Source organism: Corvus kubaryi, unplaced genomic scaffold (assembly GCF_017639235.1).
Source record: "Corvus kubaryi isolate FWS band 111438036 unplaced genomic scaffold, C.kubaryi_AGA036_p1.0 37397, whole genome shotgun sequence".
Taxonomy (NCBI): domain Eukaryota; kingdom Metazoa; phylum Chordata; class Aves; order Passeriformes; family Corvidae; genus Corvus; species Corvus kubaryi.
Window position 1 is genome coordinate 13572592 of NW_024581136.1, and position 15165 is coordinate 13587756.

Below are 15165 nucleotides of genomic sequence, written 5' to 3' on the forward strand. Positions count from 1 at the left end.
CTACAGCAAAAGGATCCTACATCATCACCTCAGGGATTTGAGGGCAACGCACACAAGTTGCTGGGAACAGGCTAGAGTACAAAACTGTTATCTGCCCCACCTCTCCACATCCACAGCCATGGGGTACAGAAGGCTTTATAGCTTCCACTCCCAAAGCAGGGGCTCAGGGAAGCAGAGCTCACAGGCCAGAGAAAACCACCAGAACCTGCTTTTCCAGAGAAGCCAGCACAGTCTGCCCATGGGATCAAAAAGGGGGAAAGAGACCACAGGATACAGTGCTCCAAATGCCCAAGGTGCAGCCACCTCAGCAGGGTGGAAGAGAGGAGGTGAAACCGGCAAGTCACACACTCAGCACTTGAGATGAGAGTCCTATGGGGTGTCCTTGTAGGGAAATTCACACTCAGTGGAGAGAGGAGATTATTCCTCCCTGTCTTTTGCTTTTGATGGACAAAAGAGGCCATCTGGCCTCTTTTACTCTCCACAGATAAATTCTTGGGTCCTGAGGTCTTCCATCGCCCTTGGCTGGAGCCCACAGTTAACAACAGCACACTTGTTTTTGTAACCCACTTGACCAAAGAAGGAAAACGTCATTTCAAGTCCCACCAGTCCCAGCTCTAAGAGCGCGGCATTAGAGGCACTTGCTTTCTAAATCAAGCAGGAGAACCAGCTCTGCTGGGGGGTTCAAGCCCAGACTCGCATCCTGTGAAGGAGTCCAGCCTTTTGCTCGCCGGAGCGTTTTAAACGAAGGACCGGCTGCTCTCCTGTTACCAGGTGGGAATTGGGAGCGCTGGCATCTATCCCCGGCTCAAAGTGAGATTCCTTTTAAGATTCGTGTCAACACTGCTGAGAACCGGGATTTCTGTGAGCAGTTCCCCGGGGTGGGAGCTGGGCGGGATGCGGGAGCCGCAGCCGTGCACTGCCCGCCGCGGTCGCTAAAGGGAGCTCCAGGCTCAGAGCTCGGCTCTGCCTCCCGCTTCAAATGTCACCAAACCCGTTCTCTTCCCTCCTCCACTAACCAGGTACGTGGAATTAATGGGGCATTTACAGGGTCATTTGCGAAACGTAAATCTGCTCCTTCACTTTAGGTTTGCGACACAGCGGCTACAAACTCTTTGGGGAACGGGGAACACGTTGAGAAAATTTGAGATATGCACCATTTCACTGGGTATTTCCCGGGAATGTCTTCAAGATGTATTGTATTTTCGAGCCGAACTCTGTAATTGGTGTAAAAACCACTTACAGCCTAAGCTTGTCAAGAGAGGCTCAATAAACCTCCAGTTCTGGTGATCAGTTTTTGAAGGCTAAGAGTTTAAAAATGTAGCTACGCCCCACATAGAGCTTGGGACAGAAAAACACGTTTGAAATAAAGTATCTCCACTGATTTAATGTGACCGGCTTTGAAGGGGTGCTGTGTAACACCGGAATATTTCGGTCGCAAAGGCGGTGTTTGCCGAGGGGCACATCACCCTGTCACAGGAAAGCACACGGCAGCTTCGCATTCCTGTAGCATCGTCAGTGCAATCAGTGCCCATCGGTGCCAAAACATTGCGACAGGTAAGCAGGGCAGTTCAGCAGAAACACCCCATGACTCTTGTAACCAGGAAAACAGCACCACCCCCCCCCCCCCCCCCCCAAAAAACCCCAACAAACCAACCCAAAACCAAAAAACAAACAACAAACAAAAAACCCAAACAAAGACCTAACTGTTCTGCAATGGCAGCGTGATTTAAACACCAAGCAGCAAACCCCCCCAGGGAACAGCATCTGCTTCGTGGCAAGCACAGCCTCCCAATTTAAGTGTCCCTGAGGCAAAAAAATCAAAACCTGTAAGGACCTCCAAAGGCAGTGATGGCTGGGAAGGGCTGCTCCCGGGGCTGGGGACCAGGCAGGAGAGTATTTCTCACTTTAAGTGTTTCTAGCAGGTGATGAAGCTATAAAAGCTACTCTTCTGGTATGAGCAGTGGTACCCTTCCCAGTTTTGCTGGCCCTCCTGAGGGAACCCTGATTAGCCAGTTTTGTTCAGTCACTGCTGGAGTTAACTGTTTATTAAGAAGTGAAATACCTTGTTTTCTACAGTCTCTTCCCACAAAAAAATAAAAATACAAACCCATGGACTTTGGGGGACTGCTTAGAAACAGGTGACCTTGAGATATTTTTGCATGTTACTTGTCTTGAAGAGACTCCCAAGTCAGTAATATATTCATTATCATTATTCATTTAATGCAAAGCAGTACATATGGTGCAGAAAGCAGCAGGGGTGAGCAGGCAGTCTCAGAAAGAGCTGAGAAATGTCTGAGAGGAAGGAAATTCCCACAACTTGCCTGTCTGCCATGCCAAGCCTGTGCCTGTACAGATGCAAAGCTATGGGTATCCCAGACAATTCATGATCCATTTGTTTATAATTACTACCAGCATTTATAGGAAAAAGGGAGGTTTGTTTTTCTTAAGGGCTATTTACTTCAGCTCTGGCTCCTCACCTGAGCAGCTGCAGCTACAATGAAGATAACGGACAGTTTCCATCCCAACTTTGGAAAAACTCCAGCCAATTCCAAGGTGATGGCCTGAACATTACTTAGCCACCCATTAGGGAGAATAAAATCCTCCAATCAAATCCAATAAGAAACCCCTAAAATCAGACCCTGCACTTAATAAGACAGGGTTATCTGCTGCTAACCCTGGCTGACTGCTCTCCACAGGGCACGAGTAGATGTGCCATCAGGAGGGAGGTGGGAAAGAACAACCTCCCTTAGTTCACACAAGTGCAGGAGAGCTCATTATGTGCCCTGCTGCCTATTGCTGCGAGAGGTTAGAAATGCTTCTTTATTTCCCCTGCCCTAATGCACTTGCTGCCTTCCCCATTCTGTTTATTTTGTGCCACAAAATGACAATCAGCCATGTGAAGCATTATTCCCTTATTCCCCAGCCTCCTTTCTGAGGTGAGCACAGTCCTGAAAACAGGAGCAACTTCCAAAAAAAAAAAAAAAAAAGAAATAAAAAGAAATGAAAAAAAGGAAAAAAAATTACTGCAACATCAATTTCTATTCAAATCACTTGGCACATTCCTGCAGTTCTTTTGCTGGAGACCAGGGTTCACTTCCAGCTCCCCAGCCTTCAATACCTCGGGACAGTGAGTGCTGGCACAAACTGAAACCTGGTGACCTTCCTTTGAGAATATTAAGACTTGCTGGAGTTTCTGTGAGGTTAATCGATTCCACTCAGTCCTCTCTTGTGAAATTCTCGGACAGGAGAGAATAAGGAGATAAAAAGCCAAGGGAGATTTTCATGCAATCCTTATAGCCTCAAGATTGCTTCAGTTTTTAATGGTGTTTGTCTCAGTCTCACCATCTTTGGAAAGTGTGCTGCTAGATACTCAAATTACTCCTTAAATAAAAACCCCTGAATACTGAGCTGCACTTCTAATTTGCCAAGACCACCCAGTCTGTGCCATGTTTGAAGTACTACACAGCAAGTTACGGTGCAACATCATGTGAGTTACTAGAACCACTCGAGATCCCAAAACTTTGTGAAGATATTTACCTTGTACAGCCTGGTACTCGAAGAGCATTGAGTGCAAGGAAATTTGAGTGGTTATAGACACATGGAAATTGGCATATTAAACACTGGCCCATGGAGCCATCCAGGCAACACGGAACCTGATCAAATTGCCAAACCCTCTGCCCTCTTTGCCACAATTTCTGTTGACTGGGCACTCACAAATGCAGTTTTGTTACTGAAAGTTCCTAACTCCTCATCACTTTGCAGCAGCTGGAGCTCAGTGGTGCCTCTGTATTTTTCTGCTGCTGATGGAAAACATGGACTGGCCTCCAGACCTTCCTCTTCTCCCTCACATTGTGAATTGAACCATGACTGGGGCAGTGGTGGACCTTTGTCTAATGTGGACATTTCACATGCAGCAAAGGCAAATGCTACATCACTGAAATACTGTAGGAAGCAAAGCACTAACATCCCCTGAGCTCCTCCCTGGGTAAACTGGTCTCCAAAAGGCTGTCCTTTCGAAGGCAATGCTCTTGTACTGAAGTTTGGCCACACTTTGGATTGTGTACAGTACTGGGCACAGGAGTGCTTGAGTTGTGCACATGACTGGGCTGAACTGGTCACTGTCCAGCTCAGAGCCAGCAAGGAGCACCAGTAGCCTCAGCGCCCCAGCATTTACGGAGCTGTGGAACACACAAGGCATTGTTAAAAACAATCTGGCCAAAAGGATTTTTCTGCTGCTAAACCATCCCCATTCCAATGTCTGCACCTTGCCTTCTGTGATCAGTGCTGCCTGCGATTTGATCAGGATCACTTTACCCTGCAGGTCCCCAGCCATCCCAGCCAGCAGCATCAGCAGGAGGATCCACATGGAATAACTGGGCAAGGACTGCTGGCGCAGGCTGGCTCTGCACAGCACTCAAATCCCTAAATAGCAGCATGAATAAAAATAGTTCAGTTTGGACATCTAAAAACCAAAATGGGGTAGGAATATATTTAAATCAAGAGGTAGTTTCTGAAATGCAGTGTGATTCCTAATTATTTGCCACTGTTCGTGAGGTTGTACTGAGAGATGCTACTTCACCTCATCACTTTTAAAGTGCTACACAAATGTAACACAAATAACTCACATTTTGAGCAACAATCTTTCCATTCTTTCATCTTAACAATCTTCATTTTTCTTCTAGGTTACAGACACTGATTAAGAGTGCTATATAATCTTTGGATTCATCTGTCCAACAATCATCTAATTAATTAATCATTGATAATTAAAATGACCTTCTTTTGACTGATACCTGATCTCAGAAAAGTTCAAAAGAAACTTGACACATGTTGTGTCATGTTCCAGTATAACCCACGACAGGTATGTTATCATGTTATGCCACATCTGGTTTCCAGAGAACAAAATCAACTGAGGAACAAATTAAAGGAGGAACCAGTTGTACACACATCAGATCAAACCAGTTCAAATATCTGGCAACATACAGGAGCAGGAGAACTTCCAGTGTACTTGCAGGACCATCATTAACCCCAGAAACAGCATTATTTTTGGATATGTCTAAGCAGGGACATCTGATAACAGCATATTATCTGGGCAATCCCTGCTGTACTTAGATGCTACAAGAACCCTCTTTAGAGAAAATCTGATTAACATCTCAGATAAACTGGCAAGAGGGAAGAGTATTCCTCATGTTTTGCCTGTACAAGTACTGAGAGCCCATAGCCATTGAATCTGAGATGTGCAAACTATGAAAAAAATGCATGGTCTGGCCATCCTACACCTCCTGCGATTCTCTTAAGCAGCTCCGTATCTTACATAGGATCTGCAGACTGACCCACACCCCCCTCTGTTGTAGTTCCTGGTCACTGCAGCGAGGGAAAAAGACTCCCAGGTGCCTCAGATGAAACACCACCATGAAAATCTCAGTCCTCCAACCACACTAAATAATGCTGTTCAGGAAAAGCTGCTTCCTCCATCCCATGGGCAGTCCAAACCTCAGATGGGGAAATCCATGTGCTTCAAAGGTTCAGGGCACTTGGCTCTCATTCACCTTTTTTAGGTGTTTCCTTCTCATAGCTTCCACCAATGCACAGCCCTGACTTCACTTTTAAAATTAATTAAAATGCAGCAATAGCATTTACTTCTTTCTTCATGGATATTTTGTCACTTTGAGGAGGAAAAGCATTTTTTGGGAACAATAGTTCAGCCACAGAGTTGGAGTCCTGCCCTCCTTACAGGAGCACAGTTGAGGAACATTTCCATTGAGTAAGTTTATGGATGAAAACAAATAAACATTTACTTTTTTTTTGTTGAGGCTAAGTAGGAGCTTTTTGAAAAAAAAAAATGCAAAAAGTGAACCAAGGGGTTTTGTGGCAGAAAATCTATAGAACATAGTAAGTTGTAGGTCTCCTTCCAACGTGATATTGGTTTTCAGTATATAATTAATAACAAGAAAACTGTATCCTTACTTTGGGGTCTGCATCAGCATCCTGGAACAAAAACAACCATAAATTAGCATCAATTATGTATTACAGTTCCAATTAACCTGGCTGACACTGATACACTTTAACAAGGTACACTTAGATAAAAGAAGCAACTCTCTAATTACTTGGAACAGGACCTCCTGACCCATTCTGCTCTTTTATCCCAATGCCAACCTAATGAGGAAGGAAGTGTGAGATAGGAAACTGTGCATAAGGCAAAGCTGTAGCACCACAAAATGCCCCTTGAGAAATGATTTTACCTTCTTACTAATGATTAATACTTTATTGCTCTCAGTGCCTTTTAACTGTTTTAGGAAGAAGTGTTTCTGAGGCTGAAATTGCTAATGTTCATTTTAGTGTGGAAATCTGCCATCTAATGAAAGTCCTGGTCACACGTTCCTTCTCTGTGACACACCACATACACATAATTTGTGATGGCAGCACCCAGGGTTCCTGTACACAGATTTAAAGTAAAGTATCTTGGTCCAGGCATGAGTGATGATCACAATTAATTTTACACCTTAACCAGAACAGTTGGTTTAAGCATATTTTTCAGCACTGAAATTTTATGCAAATACTGAGGGCAAAAGGTAGACCTGTGTAAAACCTGTGCTGCCTGTAAGGAGAACAACATCAAGGTGAGGAGCGAGAGTGGAATCAGGAAGGTGTTTATGGAGCATCTAGTAAGGCACAACTTTTTTCTTCCTTTCTATGTTCCTTGAAATCAGGTAACTCCAGATACTATACCCAGGGCAATACATCCAGAGGCATCTCCTCTCCCTTACAAAACAACAGGTGGTTGTAGTGTCCAGTCCAGCAGTCTGCTCTAGTTCAGTTCTGTTCAATGCTCAACTCTTCTACCCTAGACTGACCCACCAGACTTTGAACGTAAGCAGTTATGCAAAGGGCAAAGAGAGCTGTTTTTTTTCTAGTGTTGTGTTTTTTAAAATCACTTAAAAATGTTGTACTCTACCACTGAAGAACAGTTCCCCAAAGCAAGGCAATTTCTGTAATGAGAACTGCAGAAGAACTAACTTGTCTTTGAAGAACAATCTTTTCTCAGTGCCAATTCTTTCTCTGTGTCTCGTTATCAGCATTTTAAATAGTTTTAAGTTAGTGTTGATGCTGACCCCTTCTTTGTGGTTGTCCACTGCAATACAGTTGGAGTCTTGGCTTTCACACTTGATCTCCCACTAGCCACACAAGTCTGACTTCTGTCCTTTTGGGGAAGAGGTGTTGGTGGAATCCATCAGAGGCACCTCCTAATTATAGTCACAGTCTTCAAAACTCAGAGGGAAGCAAACTCGTCATTGAGATTTCAGCTGGATGATTCCTGAAGTGAGTGCTTTGCTGGGCCCTTGCAGTCAAAGGTTATCTTCCACGTAAGCCATGTCAAAATTTAAACTTAAACACATTGGGTCATGCTCTTCCCTACATGGAATTTCACTGCAGAGGGAAGGAGATTTTCCTCTAGTGCTGCCGAAACACACAGCACTAGAAGAGAATTTCAGCACCTCCAAGCCTGGAATCACAACTCCTTTCCCAAACTATTGCCGTTGGATGTAATGTGCTCCATTAGCAAAAGCAGTCAGCAGACAATTCCCTAAATTACAGCTTCTCCAGAAAGACTTTCAGAATTCCTTTGCTTTGGTTGGGAATTTTGTCTCTGTCATTTTCCTCCCAACTTTGAGCAATTCTTCCAAAGCCAGCAGAGAATGAAGACAAACCTAAAAGAAATTCTTTAGTTGCTAAAAGGGTCAGAGTCAGGTCATCTGCAAGATTTGAACAGTTCATCGATGCCCCAAGCTAACGCTGCCATGTGCATTATTCTCCTCCCCTGCATTTTCTGCAGGAATATGTCTGGATCATTCAAGTAGTTTGTGAAGATTGAAAAAAGTTATACAATCAATTTTGGCCTTTTGTGACATCCCTAGCGACTTCAGTAAGCCCTTGTGGAAAAAGGCCCATCCACAGTTCATACGTGATGCACACCCCTTGATCCAGCCCCATTTAAACCAAGGTCTAGTTGAAACATCTGTGGGAAGTGAATCAGACTGACAGACTATTATATGTGCACCATAGGGGACTCGCTCATAAGTCTCTTGTGGCAAACATGCTACTTATACAGTATCCCATTCAGATAAGTGACCTACTTATTGGTTGCATGTTGTAAGCTATTTTGACGAGAGCAATGTGATCCTTGCTGTTCTTTGCTTTGAGTAAACTTTAGCCTTTGGGTATAAGAAGAGGGAAATTTGACATCCATGTAATAGAGGACAGCCATATACATTCAGAGTGGGATTTTCAAAACCATTCATAACAGCAGAAGGGAGAAAAAATAAACGCACAAAGCTTTGATTCTCACAGCAACACGGTCACTTAGTAAATATCTAAGTGGCTTTATTCTCTATCACACTGGAATGGGCCTAAGTCCTGGGAAAATAGGACAATTATTTGGTATTGCATGGCTGCAGGTACACAGGAACATTAAGGAATATCGCCTTCTCTATTTCTTACCATTTGAAGGGAAAAAGTCCAATTTTACTAGAGTATTACAAATGTGAAAAGAGGGTAAAGGACAGGGCTTCAACTTTTTTTGGTTAGTTTGTTCTATTGATTAAATAAGTCCATCATCTTCTCTGCAAGACTTTGCTTAGGAGTGAACAGATGTAAAATCCACCATAGCGTATCCAAAGAAAAACACCTTTTTAAAATGACACAGAGATGGAAAAAAGTCAGTCCTTGAGATCTTATCTCTTTCCCTTCCAGCTTTACCCCTCCATTGTTTTATTCAGAGCAAATTGTGATCCAACTGCAGGAGGGGCTGTCCTTATCAGCCAGGGCTGCCGTGGCGCACGTGCCTCAGCACGGGGTACAAATACACACACCCTGGCTCCCAGTTCAGATGACTCTGTCCATTGGTGAGCAGCTTGTGAAAGCCCTTCAAAACTCTTCAGTTAGCCAAGGGTGACAGTTTACTCAATCTTTTGTAGCTCCCCTGACCCTGACTCGTTCAATGGAAAGCCCCCCCCCCCCCCCCCGTCCTAATTCCTCCCACTACCTCTTTTAGAGGAACGAGAGAAAATTTAAGTGCCCTGCTTTTACACCCAGCTTGCTGCTTGCGTGCAGTCAGGCCAGCTGCCTCGCCAGATCTCCACTGCATTGTTGATATGCTCCTCTTGTGCCAAGACAAAATTTATAAATAGATTTGCCCAGTCAGTAAGCCCTTTCTCTTTAGAAAGACAGGGATTCAGGCAAAAAGAGGATTATTGATAACATGCAACATCTTTATTATAGCAGAGACTGCTACTGCTACTATAGTTAAGGACCTGTCAGCATTTCCATTGTAAGGTTTTTTTTTTTTTTTTGTGCAAAGGTTTAACTTGGCAGTAAAAAATTAAATATACTTGAGGCTGGACTTTTTCTTGCAAGAATTCAGCAAGAGTGTTAGGCACAGAGCTTTCTCCCCTCCCTAATTAACAGTGAATTCAATGAGTTTTAGAGCTTCTCTTGTGAATATGCCTCTCCTGTTTTCTGAGCAGTGATGAATAACACCTGATCCACCATCACATATTATAGAGCAGAGAGAAGAGCACAGGGCAAACAGAGGGCCAAATCCTGCTCTCATTAGTAGTGGTGCTTGAATAGCATTTGGCCATTACAGGAACACGGTTTTGGCTAACTTCCCATATTTTCCTCTACCAAAAAAACAGCAGAGGGAGATGCTAAAAAAAGTCCTTTCAAAATCATCTCATTTAGGTAGTTAATTTTCCTTGCAATGCAAGCTGGTAGGACAGCACAATCTGCCAAGTGATGAATGCGTCTTGGGAGTCACCAGCCCCACCCCTCTCCCCTTGTAGTCTGTGCCTCTCTTCAGCCTCTGGCAAGTTGCTTAATTTCTGCTCTGCCTCAGTTTCAGGATTCAGGATGGAAAACAGTAAAACTCACACAAATGGTTTTGCACACAGGATTCATTCTGCTGCAGCTCAAGCACTTTCTGGCAGGAAATAATCCGGCTCTCTTGGACTTCAGCAGTAATTAGCCCGAGTGCAAAGCCACAGCTTGTTACTGCAGAGTTGCTGCCTTCCCTAGGCTTGTGTAACTTCAGTAGACTTGAGGACAGGACTGCTAAAATACTGCAGTGTGCACACAAGAGTTTCCTCAAAATAAGGCCATCTTTGCTTTAAACCATGCTCACATACACATGGAAGTAAGCAGCAATGTGTCCTCTGATCAATTTTCTCCTCTTTTCTCCTCTCCAGGTTTAAAAAAAGAGGAATAAAGTATTCATGCATTTTCATGGTTTTCACATCTTCTGGGGGAAAAAGAAGAAAAAAGAAGCATATGTTGAAATTCAGCCACTGATATTTGCTAAGATTTATGAAAAAAGAGTGGTAAATCGACTGGGGTCTGCATGGAGGAGTGGTAGACGTATTTTCCTCTGCCTTGCTTCTCAGTGGGATGCTGAATGTCTTTTTCTCACAACTAATACAGCAGAACATTTTGCTTTAAGGATCTGAACAACTTTGCACCCTCTCAGCCTGAAGTTATACCCTTAATATTAGGAGAATGTGGGCCTTTCTCAGGGTTCTTTAAGCCCAGTGTATGTTACATAAAGTCCTTCACACACATGGCACAAAACATTCTTTCACTTGTGTCTCTCAACATTTGTATTTGTGGTCAACTGAGTAGTATCTTTTGTGTGCTGATTCCTACAAAAGAATAATACTAGTCTGTTTTGTCTGTTGACAAGATCTTCAAATCCTACTGCCCCTCTGACACATTAAAACAGTGCATTTCTGTCTAGTTTTATTTTTATGATACGAGGATTTAGCTAAGACTTTGACACCATGGAAACTAGACACAGGACACAATCCTGTTCTATCTAAATATATCCCCTGACTTTCAATCACACTTGCCTCTTTTATATTTCATGAAAACCGCTCTTTACCTTCCTCCATCTAGGCAAGTTTTTTTGGCCAGCAGGATCACCTTGGGCCCACTCTTAGCTTTCATCACCAGCCATTACCACTTCAAGAGAGAATCTCATGCACTGAGTGGAGGGGAGGCAATACAAGAAAACAGGCCCTGAAATTTGATGTAGCATCACTGAGATAATTCTCAAAGAAATTGAATGTTAAATGGAAAGCAACTTTTACCCCTCCTAAGTGCCAAATGCAACTTTAATTAAGCAAAGCAGATCAGCTTTTTCCTTGTGCTGTAACAAGAAAGGACCGTCCCTTTCTTAACCCACCAGCTCCACTATAGATCTTTGGTATTTTCTATTACTGTCCTTGGGCATTAGTTTTTCATGGCTAGTTACAGCTCACAATCATAATGCTCATTTATACTTCTTATCTACAGGGCTACAACATCACCACTACTCTTTTTTTAAGCCACCAAATTATCCCTTTGTCATAGCTCACAGAGGTTCTGCTTGAGTAAAAGAGGTGGGAGGGACAAGCTTGAAATGCAACTTGATGAAAACACATTTCCCATTTCAGTGTGGAGTCAGATAGCTGCACTTCTGGAGACAAAAAAGCTATATCTGTCTCTTAAAACCAGCTTTGTGGACTGATGTGGATTTTCCTCCCACTGTGAAATCGGGACACAAAATTGAGGCCAGAGTCAGGAAACTTAATGTAGTTATCAGGTAGCCCTGGTGGAAGCATGGGTGCACACAGTCCTCAGAATGCAAGATGGAGCTACCTCTCCATTCCTTTCTACCAGACACAGCAAAAAGCCCTAGGAAGGCCAAAAAAAATTCCCGTCCAAAAAAAATTGAGTATTTCTTCCCACCACGGGCTGGCTGGCTATTTTTGAGCAGCTTGTTTTAAGTGTCAACATGTGTTATTTTGCCTGGCCAAGACAAGTGAGCTGATAGCTGAATGAATGAAGCAGGCAAGACATGCAGGAGGAGTTAGAACAAATGTCTTAAATTTTTGAGCCTGTCTGTTTTGCCACTGACCCATGGAGTGAGGAGCTGTGTCAGCTAATCACCTAGCTGGCCACTGCCGACAGACAAATACCTCGTGGTGACATCTGATGGGAGTTGTTACAAAGCACCAACATTTCAGGGCTTTGAGCCGAGGCTGAGCCAGCGCCCAGCAAGTGCTCAACAACACGCATGCAAAACACCCAAAAGTGTTCAGATGAATTCCTTAAAGAGTGTTTACTTGGGCATTTTTATCCTAAACCAGTGATGATAACTAACTGATTAATGATATCACAGCCATCAAAAGCAATAGCTTGTTTTCAAGGAGCATCCAACAATAACTTGCTGCTTTTACGGCTTTAATTGTAAAAGCAAATAATTACATCCTTTTCAAGGCTTAAAGAGAATTGTAAACAGAACTGTAAACAGAAACTATGAAAATTCTCCAGCACAATACCCATTTTTAAATGGCCACTTTTCTTAAAAAAAAAAAAAAAAAAAAAAAAAAGCTTGTAACAGCTCTGTTTCAGGTACATATTCAGGAACTAATTACTGATATGGACAGTACCCAGATCATCAGATGAGGCTCTGCTCATCATCAGGGTGTCTTGACCCATGGATGGAATTGGCCCACAAAATTTTTTTTTGATCATGTGCAGTGCTGGCCACACTGGGAGGAATGCAGATGACCTCAGGACTGAGTCAGTTCCTCTGTCATTACTCTACAAACCACTGCAGTGGCTGGTTCATTTTTCTTCTTTCCACTTCCCCTCCCAGCATCTGATAAATCTCATATTCTTTGTGCACTGTGAAATAGGGACCCATTGCAAACTCTGGATGCAAATCATACAGGAAGGCAAAGTGTGAATGCAGCTCTGTTTGCCTCACAAACCTTTTATATTCTGATGGATTTTGGTGTCTGGGATCTATCTCTATGTAAGGTGCACAAACAACACACAGGTCACAAAAGACCATCCAACAAATAAACCTATTTACTGATACCTTCCACCTGACACAGTCAGCAAGGTTTTTACATCAGCTTTGTTCTAGCCCAGCTTCTCCAGGGTCTGACCCAGTCTCCCCCAAAGTGGCAACAGAACCAGATTTAACTGGACTAGAGTTGAATGGAGCTTTGCAAACATAAGTTACAACCCATTCAGTAAACAAAGTTTGGTATCAAAACTGAAGCACTTTAAAAGTCCATTTTTAGCTGCTTACACAGGAACAAGCTTGCCAACCTGTGAGGTATGAAGTGTATGTGGAGTGTGGAACTACACCAAAAGTCCCTTTCACATCAGCAATCTTAAGCACTCAGCAATGAGCATCGTTGCTTTGAATGTTTCCAGCTCCTGAAGCAATTCCAGGCAGACATGCTGACAAAAGAATAATTTTATCAGCATATGGCTGATCACAGCATCCAATTCCACCAGTATGAAATGGCCCCGTAGCACACACCAGCATTTCTGCATACAAGTGGAACAGATGCTGCAGAGATCAAGGTAAGAACAGCTTAATTAATTTTAGTGTCAAAGTCAAGTGCTTCCTTATTTCCAGTTGACATGTCCTTAATTTCATGGTTGGCTCTATAAATTTTAGAAACAGGAGGAGAAATTTGATTTGAGGGTTAAATACTGCAGAAAGGCCTAATAAAATGCAAGAGAAGCACTCCTTCATAGTATTCATAACCTTGAAGCCACAGTACTGTCCATTGTCCTCAGTTTGTTATGAGTGTTCTACAGTCACAGTTTCATTTTCACAGAGCACATCCCTTACTCCAAGCAGTCCTCTGGCATAAAAGTGTAGTAGCATCCTGAAGCTCCAACCATGGGACAAGATCCCATTGCAGGTGACATGCTGGGCTAGGAATCAAGAGACCTGACTCCAGACCTCAATCTGCAAGCAGTGTTTTCTGTTGGACATCCTGAGAATCTATTTACCACTAAAAAATCTCATTGCATCAGAGCAAGATCTTTTATCTCTCAGCACTGGTCAACATTGTACAGCTCCTACTCCAAAATGGTGTTCAGCAGATGAGCTGGACATGTGGAGGAGAGGAAATGTGTCCTTGGACAAATTATTTTATATTTCAGGTCGCCAATAGCACCAAGCACTATCTGTATATTACAGGAGTGGAAAGGCTGCATGTCCTGCATCTCCTGTTAGTGCCCTCCTGTCCAGCTCCACAGAACAGACAGGGGAAAAACAGCACGTTAAATAAAAACACATTCAAAAAGGAAATACTGCACCCTGACAGCTGGTCAATGGAAGTTAAGCAACCTATTAATAAAACAATTCTAATAGCTATTGACATAGTTGTGTTCTGAGACAAACAACACTGTTGTCGCAACACTGAGGAAAGGCAGAGGGTGGTGAGAGATTGCTTGTTGCACAAAGTATTATTATGCTGAAATGTGTCCAGCAAATGTTTGTTCCACAGGCAGGAGCTACAAGTGCCTGTTGTGGTCACTTAGGCCTGAAACCCAAGATTTCAGCGATTTTGTCTGAATGCATTTGCAGAGCACTGGGTGACATTCACCAACACAGGCAGCTTCTCAGGTTTCAGCAGGAACTAATCTACTATCCTCCTGCATCTATCACTTCCAGTGACCCAAACTAAAGAGCATCATGCACACCCTGCCTGCTCTGACACTCGGTGGGGTATCACCTCACAATTAGGACTCTGCATCTCAAGGTATTTCATTAGCAAGAGGAGATTGGTTGCCAGGACTCTGCACACGTTGTCAAACAAAGAGTGCCCAGATCACAGCAGGCACTGCCACAGAAACCCCCCACCTCTCCATCAGCCTCCTCCCATCTTGAAACAAAGGCAGGTTGAGGGGAGAAGTGATGGGGAGGGGAAGAAGGGAAACCTTAGCAATGCTTAAGCAAACACATTTGGAATGAGGCTTAGGTTACTACACATGTCAAGGGGATTTTTCTTTCCTCCCCCTCCTCCTCATCATGTTGGCAAACTGTTGATGACCACAGGCATGGAGGCCTCTCAACAGGGGACCAGCAGATACCAGACGCAAAAGGACCTGGGGGTTCGTTGTGCAAAGGAGAGCATCTGACAAGGCACATCCTCTGGGTGCTTTTGTTTGAGGGCTATGCTTCACTAACAAATCCTGTTGCACTAAGATTGCAGGCCGCAGATAGCCTAACAAAAACAAACCCAGGGTACTACCTTTACATCCAAATGATTTCAGGGAAGAGCTGTTAACAGCAGGATGACAAACACCACAGTCCTTGAG

The 15165-nt window shown here is 43.5% G+C and overlaps 1 long non-coding RNA gene across 1 annotated transcript; it reads left to right on the forward strand.

The window, feature by feature from the left end:
• Window positions 1–606: 606 nt before the first annotated feature.
• LOC121671215 lies at window positions 607–12394 on the forward strand. Its single transcript, XR_006018429.1, has 3 exons — window positions 607–1019; window positions 4683–4858; window positions 10242–12394. It is a non-coding gene; the product is annotated as an uncharacterized LOC121671215 (long non-coding RNA).
• Window positions 12395–15165: the final 2771 nt, after the last annotated feature.